General features: G+C 44.1%; 1 pseudogene; it reads right to left on the reverse strand.

The window, feature by feature from the left end:
- Nucleotides 1-1,853: 1,853 nt before the first annotated feature.
- LOC124614125 lies at nt 1,854-1,970 on the reverse strand (annotated as a pseudogene).
- Between the last annotated feature and the right edge of the window lie 6,151 nt (nt 1,971-8,121).

The following is an 8,121-nucleotide window of genomic DNA, read 5'->3' on the forward strand; positions in this document are numbered from 1 at the left end:
TCGGCATAAGGATTTCATTCCTGCAGGTTCGCAATTTTGATTGTCCACGAATGTTTCAATACGTTGTCGTAGAATTCATGCAAGTTACAGGATACTAAGCGCTAGTTTCTTGTTCAGTTAAGGGTCTAACACTTGCCTGAGAATTTTTACTGACAACATTATTATTTCCACTTCCGTTTTAGTTGTTTGGTTGCCGTCAAGTGAAGCCTGATAAGGAAAAACTGTATCACCATGTGCTTTGGCGTGCTCCACGTAACATGTTTAGGAAGACTGCTTTGTTATTGATTTAGAGCACTACATATGTGGGGAGTTATTACTATGTGAACAAAGCTGTTTATAGAAGTTCAACAATGGGTTGTGTTTAGCAGTTGTTGGATGGGTGTTTCAGCAGACTAAGATTCACGAATCTTAGTTGAAGTGCAGGAAGAGAGAATAGAGGCTTTCGTCTTGTCGTGAAGTGATTCCAGAAGGGGCTGTATTTCGTTGATTTATTATTTGTCCATTTCAGAATAATAAGTCTGCTTTTTGAATAACGTGGCCTGGGAAAGAACAGATAGCCTAAATTGAATGGCGAGACACCGAGGTCGTTAAGATAACTAACAGTTCATAAAATCAGAAACAGTCATTAGTGGATGAAATAATTGATGTAGATTGATTTTCTTAAAATAAAGAAGTATGTAACTATAAATACAGTATTTAGCCAGAAAAAATGTATCTTGCAGTGGCTACAAGTCGAAACAGCTCTTGCGTGGACAAGACAGGCCCTCATAATGTAGGTGGCGTTGCCCTGTTCTTGAATATTACGAGCTTGCATGGTGGGTGTTTCACTGCGCGATGGCCTTACCAGTGAAGGGAACAACACCTGTACCTCTCTCCGCCATATGTTGGCCACCAAACAGACAACATCCGGAAAGGAAAGCAAAGTGCGGCTCCTTTGATACGTATTAAATCAAGTGTTGCGCTCGACGCCACATTGAAACAGAGTAAACGCGAAATGATAGTTGCTTACGAATACGAAACGGAGATTCTTAGCAAGCAGAAGTAATCTAACCGACTAAATGAGAACTTTTACGAAAGAATGTCAATGAAACAAGTTGTGATAAATCTTTAGTTAAAAACTTATCACATAACCTTTTAAGTTCATTACTGTTCACATGTGCAAGCTGTGAACTTGCACAGCTTTTAGCTTCAGATAGCAACGAAAGTTGTCTGTTTTGTAAATACCCCTTTTTTTTCCTCGGAGCGATTTTATTTTACTTCTTGATTTTTGTTTTCTGGAATATCGAGCTAATAAATCAACTTCACTTCCAAAAGAAACAACTGTTACGGGACACACTGCGAGAGTTCCAACTTTTGTATCAGCGCTGGAATTTTTATTCGTGTTTTCAACCTGAAAGTAATACATAGGTATTATTTACTTGCATGTCTAGATGCACAGTCATTAACGACGATTAATTCGAAGTAAAACGACGAGTAGGATAGCCGGAAGGTGATCGCTCGCGGTAAGTGGGAAATCCGGGTTTGAGTTCCGGACGGCACAGATTTTCATAAGTCACTAGTAGGTAATACACGTATGTACACCTAACACACCTGATGCCAATATATTCGCAGTCATCCAATTTTGAATTAATAAGTATTTAAGACAATGAAAGCTCTCCGTCTTCAGGCCACAAGTGGCCCATCGGGACCATCCGACCGCCGTTTCATCCTCAGTTGAGGATGCGGATAGGAGGGGCGTGTGGTCAGCACACCGCTCTCCCGGTCGTTATGATGGTTTTCTATGACCGGAGCCGCTACTATTCGGTCGAGTAGCTCCTCAATTGGCATCACGAGGCTGAGTGCACCCCGAAAAATGGCAACAGCGCATGGCGGCTGGATGGTCACCCATCCAAGTGCCGGCCACGCCCGACAGCGCTTAACTTCGGTGATCTCACGGGAACCAGTGTATCCACTGCGGCAAGGCCGTTGCCATTTAAGACAATGGGCTACACTAAAATTTAATTTATGCAAATGTTCTGAATTAGGCCTACACTTATAAGTTCACTGTAATACGTTACTTATTATTAATCATATTCGTTTAACAAAGACGATAGATAAGTGTTACGAAGAAATTTCTGTCAAGCTTTGTCCTCAGTATGAGATTATGTAACTGCTGGTGTGGAATGCCTTCTCCTTCATCACTTGCTTCCAACAGTAAGTGCAACAGTAAATCACGATAACTAATTTGAGGAACGTGCGTCTACTTGGCCGAACTGTTCACGACTGAACTGCAGACTATTTGCTCGTCGCGCCGTCAGGCAGCGCCCTCATATAAAATACTTAAGCTTGTATTTTTTCCATACTGTAGGGAGGTATGTTTTCCCTGCCAACTATAAAAACAGGTTCGATATGTTAGCTAAATGTAGTGCACAGTAAAACAATCACCTAAAATGAACCAGATGTAAAGCGCCTTCGTTGACCCGTTATGGATCGTGGGACGACGGCTGGCATGAACTTATTGATGCAATAATTTACCAACAGCTGTATGTATTGTAGAAATTTATAAAATAAAATAAATTTCTACAATACACACGGCTGTTGGCAAATTATTGCATTAAGAAGATGTAAAGCAGTCAGCGACCACATTTTTCACTACAAATCCTTCAAATTTTATGCAGAAGAATACTAGGAAATTAAGTATCACGGTAACTATGACAAATTTCGAAAAAATAGACTTCATCATCGAGCTATGGTATGAAACTATAAGATACGAAAGAAATCAATTTTGTGCGCCAGTTAGTTTCCTCAGAATCGATAGAGAGGTGTTATGTACAGTAACGACGAAAACAGCAAATGTGAAAGAAGTGGTTTTTTATTTTTTAACGGAAAAGGAGAACCTCTACTGAAAACCCAACTGCAGGAGTTGATGTAGCTTTATTTCATTTGCACACAGAATTTTTCACAATTTAATGTGCTTTTATTGTTTTCTGCAAGAAGATCGGAAAACTAATTTTTCTCATTTACTGCCATCAACAGCTTTGTGGGAACGACTCGTTACTTTCCTGTGTCGTACTTTCTCTTACTACTGCTCATTATACACTGAGGAGCCAGAACATTGTGACTTTTGTATCCCGCCTTGAAGGCGGCGCGTGGGTCTGCTCCTGAAAAGTTAACTTTGCGCACAGAAGAGCACGTAGGCGCGAAGCCGTACATCAAGTTCGTAAGTTACAAGTAGTGGTTAGCCCACTGTGAAATAGAAACAATTTTGCTAGGTCGTCTCCTCATAATCAAATGTGCTGAATCTGGATCGGAGCTCGTAGATCACAGCGCCGGCTAGAGGGCGCTGTCGTCGGTGTCGGTGTCGTAGTGCCAACCTAAGAACTTGCACCTACGCCGTGGCATCGTAGCTATCGCTACCACAGTGACTGCCGATTTGCCATCGATATACAGGGTGATTCAAAAAGAATACCACAACTTAAGGAATTTAAAACTCTGCAACGACAAAAGGCAGAGCTAAGCGCTATCTTTCGGCGAATTAAGGGAGCTATAAAGTTTCATTTAGTTATACATTTGTTCGCTTGAGGCGCTGTTGACTAGGCGTCAGCGTCAGTTGATGCTAAGATGGCGACCGCTCAACAGAAAGCTTTTTGTGTTATTGAGTACGGCAGAAGTGAATCGACGACAGTTGTTCAGCGTGCATTTCGAACGAAGTATGGTGTTAAACCTCCTGATAGGTGGTGTATTAAACGTTGGTATATACAGTTTACAGAGAATGGGTGTTTGTGCAAAGGGAAAAGTTCTGGACGGCCGAGAACGAGTGATGAAAATGTAGCACGCATCCAGCAAGCATTTGTTCGCAGCCCAGGAAAATCGACTCGCAGAGCTAGCAGAGAGCTGCAAATTCCACAATCAACTGTATGGAGAGTCCTGCGAAAAAGGTTAGTTATGAAACCTTATCGTCTGAAATTGGTTCAAGCACTGTCTGCAGCTGATAAGATTAAAAGAATCGATTTCTGTGATTTTATTCTTGCTCAAATGGAAACAGATGAATCTTTCGTTTCAAAGATTGTGTTTAGTGATGAAGCAACTTTCCACACTAACGGGAAAGTCAACCGTCACAATGTCTGTATATGGGGCACTGAGAATCTGCGGGAAACAACTCAGTATGAACGTGACTCGCCTAAGGTGAACGTTTTCTGTGCCATTTCAGCCAATAAAGTTTTTGGTCCCTTTTTCTTCGAAGGTGCTACTGTAACTGGACTACAGTATCTGGAGATGTTAGAGAATTGGCTGTTCCCTCAGCTCGAACAAGAAACACAACAATTCATATTTCAGCAGGATGGAGCGCCACCACATTATCTGTCCATAACTACCTGAATGTCAACTACCCGAGGCGATGGATCGGCCGCCAGGTAGCCCGTGACAGAGCACTTCATCACTGGCCTCCAAGAAGCCCTGATCTTACCCCCTGCGATTTTTTCTTATGGGGGTATGTTAAGGATATGGTGTTTTGGCCACCTCTCCCAGCCACCATTGACGATTTGAAACGAGAAATAACAGCAGCTATCCAAACTGTTACGCCTGATATGCTACAGAGAGTGTGGAATGAGTTGGAGTATCGGGTTGATATTGCTCGAGTGTCTGGAGAGGGCCATATTGAACATCTCTGAACTTGTTTTTGAGTGAAAAAAAACCTTTTTAAATACTCTTTGTAATGATGTACAACAGAAGGTTATATTATGTTTCTTTCATTAAATACACATTTTTAAAGTTGTGGTATTCTTTTTGAATCACCCTGTAAATCCGTCAAGGCAGTAGCAGCGTCGCCTGGCGCGGAATGACTGCTAGTCAGACACACTCAGGCTGCATGTAGGACCAGTGAGCGTGCTGCGCGTGTGTCGAATGGGGAAAGCCTGTGATGTATCTGAGTTTGACCGAGGACAGATTGTGATGGCCCACAGACCCGGCAAGAGCATTTCGAAAACTTCACGAGTTCTAGGGTCTTCGGGGAGGGCAACTCCCGCAGTTGGGTTTTCAGTAGAGGTTCTCCTTTTCCGTTAAAAAATTAAAAATCACTTCTTTCACATTTTCTGTTTTCGTCGTTACTGTATGTTGTGACTTGGCAAGACAGCCAAGTCACTATGAGAGGAAGCCGAAAGGCACGCGTTTAAGCTCACGCAGGCTGGCGTGAGGTCTGGAACAGGTAAAGTAATTATACTAGCAAGAAAAGTACGTAGCTTCTGGAATACTTAACTTTAATCCATAATTGGTGAACATCGGTCTGACGGTACATGCATAAATAGCAAATGATAATGGCGCCTTGCTAGATCGTAGCAAATGACATAGCTGAAGGCTATGCTAACTATCGTCTCGGCAAATGAGAGTGTAATTTGTCAGTGAACCATCGCTAGCAAAGTCGGCTGTACAACTGGGGCGAGTGCTAGGAAGTCTCTCTAGACCTGCCGTGTGGCGGCGCTCGGTCTGCAATCACTGAAAGTGGCGACACGCGGGTCCGACGTATACTAACGGACCGCGGCCGATTTAAAGCCTACCACCTAGCAAGTGCGGTGTCTGGCGGTGACACCACACTGTACATAACACCTCTCTATCGATTCTGAGGAAACTAACTGGCGCACGACATTGATTTCTTTCGTGTCTTCAGCACGTGGCGAAATTAAGGTGAAACCACATCCAGACGTCGTGGCATTGGGCGGCCACCCCTCATCACAAATGCCGAGCGTCATAGGTTGGGCATACTGGTAAAATAGGACAGGCGGCGAACTGTGGTGGAACTACCATCAAGCCTTATTGCTGTGCAGAATGCAAATGTATCTGAACACAGTGTGCACCGAACACTCCTAATGATGGGCCTCAGCAGCCGACTACCCATACATGTGCCGATGTTAACAGGGCAAGTCGGACAAATCTAGCAACTATGACTGAAATGGGCACGTGACCATCGGCACTGGATGTTGGCACAGTGACAGAGCGTTGCACGGTCTGATGAATCCCGATACCTTCTTCATCAGACCAATGGGAGGGCAAGAAATCCATCGTCTCCCGGGGGAACAGCTCCTTGAAACGTCTACTGTGGGACGGAGACAAGCCAGCAGCAGCCCCATTAGGCTGGGGGAACATTCACGTGGGTATGTATGGGTCTAGTGGGGCTCGTGCAAGGCATCTTGATGGTCAAGGAATACTGTGGTTGCAGACGATATACACCCCATCATGATGGTCATGTTTCCGAAGAGCAACAAGGTAACACGCCATGTCACAAGACCAGGAAAGTGATGGAGTCGTTTGGGGAAGACAGTGGCGAGTTCGAATTGATGTGCTGGCCCTCCAACCCACCAGATCTGATCCTGATCGAACATACCTGGGATGTGATTGAAAGTTGTGTGAGAGCTCATCACCCCCGTCCCCGGAATTCACGGGAATTAGGTGACTTGTGTCTGCAGATGTGGTGCCAACTCCCTCCAGCCACCTGCCAAGGTATCATTGCTTCCGTGCCACGACGCGTCGCCGCTCTTATCCGTGCCAAAGGTGGACATACTGGCTATTAGGTAGGTTGTCATTACGTTGTGGCTTTTCAGAGTATATCTGTAACTTTACATCAAACAACTATTTACTTGTACGCAAGCCCAGCGGCTAAAATGTATCGGGTGACAATTATTGAACTGCATGAAATAAAAAACGTATATTAGTTACAAAGTACAGCGTGCACACACTTTACCCAACATGTAAACGTCACTACATATATTCGGATTTAGATTACAGGGTTATTACAAACGATTGAAGCGATTTCACAGCTCTACAATAACTTTATTATTTGAGATATTTTCACAATGCTTTGCACACACATACAAAAACTCTAAAAGTTTTTTTAGGCATTAAAATGTTCCATATGTGCCCCTTTAGTGATTCGTCAGACATCAAGCCGATAATCAAGTTCCTCCCACACTCGGCGCAGCATATCCCCATCAATGAGTTCGCAAGCATCGTTGATGCGAGCTCGCAGTTCTGGCACGTTTCTTGGTAGAGAAGGTTTAAACACTGAATCTTTCACATAACCCCACAGAAAGAAATCGCATGGGGTTAAGTCGGGAGAGTGTGGAGGCCATGACATGAATTGCTGATCATGATCTCCACCACGACCGATCCATCGGTTTTCCAATCTCCTGTTTAAGAAATGCCGAACATCATGATGGAAGTGCGGTGGAGCACGATCCTGTTGAAAGATGAAGTCGGCGCTGTGCGTCTCCAGTTGTGGCATGAGCCAATTTTCCAGCATGTCCAGATACACGTGTCCTGTAACGTTTTTTTTTGCAGAAGAAAAAGGGGCCATAAACTTTAAACCGTGAGATTGCACGAAACACGTTAACTTTTGGTGAATTGCGAATTTGCTGCACGAATGCGTGAGGATTCTCTACCGCCCAGATTCGCACATTATGTCTGTTCACTTCACCATTAAGAAAAAAATGTTGCTTCATCACTGAAAACAAGTTTCGCACTGAACGCATCCTCTTCCACGAGATGTTGCAACCGCGCCGAAAATTCAAAGCGTTTCACTTTGTTATCGGGTGTCAGGGCTTGTAGCAATTGTAAACGGTAAGGCTTCTGCTTTAGCCTTTTCCGTAAGATTTTCCAAACCGTCGGCTGTGGTTCGTTTAGCTCCCTGCTTGCTTTATTCGTCGACTTCCGCGGGCTACGCGTGAAACTTGCCCGCACGCGTTCAACCGTTTCTTCGCTCACTGCAGGCCGACCCGTCGATTTCCCCTTACAGAGGCATCCAGAAGCTTTAAACTGCGAATACCATCGCCGAATGGAGTTAGCAGTTGGTGGATCTTTGTTGAACTTCGTCCTGAAGTGTCGTTGCACTGTTATGACTGACTGATGTGAGTGCATTTCAAGCACGACATACGCTTTCTCGGCTCCTGTCGCCATTTTGTCTCACTGCGCTCTCGAGCGCTCTGGCGGCAGAAACCTGAAGTGCGGCTTCAGCCGAACAAAACTTTGTGAGTTTTTCTACGTATCTGTAGTGTGTCGTGACCATATGTCAATGAATGGAGCTACAGTGAATTTATGAAATCGCTTCAATCATTTGTAATAGCCCTGTATGTTTGACATGCCTTCCATTATTGG

Source organism: Schistocerca americana, chromosome 4, assembly GCF_021461395.2.
Source record: "Schistocerca americana isolate TAMUIC-IGC-003095 chromosome 4, iqSchAmer2.1, whole genome shotgun sequence".
In the NCBI taxonomy this organism is placed as follows: Eukaryota; Metazoa; Arthropoda; class Insecta; order Orthoptera; family Acrididae; genus Schistocerca; species Schistocerca americana.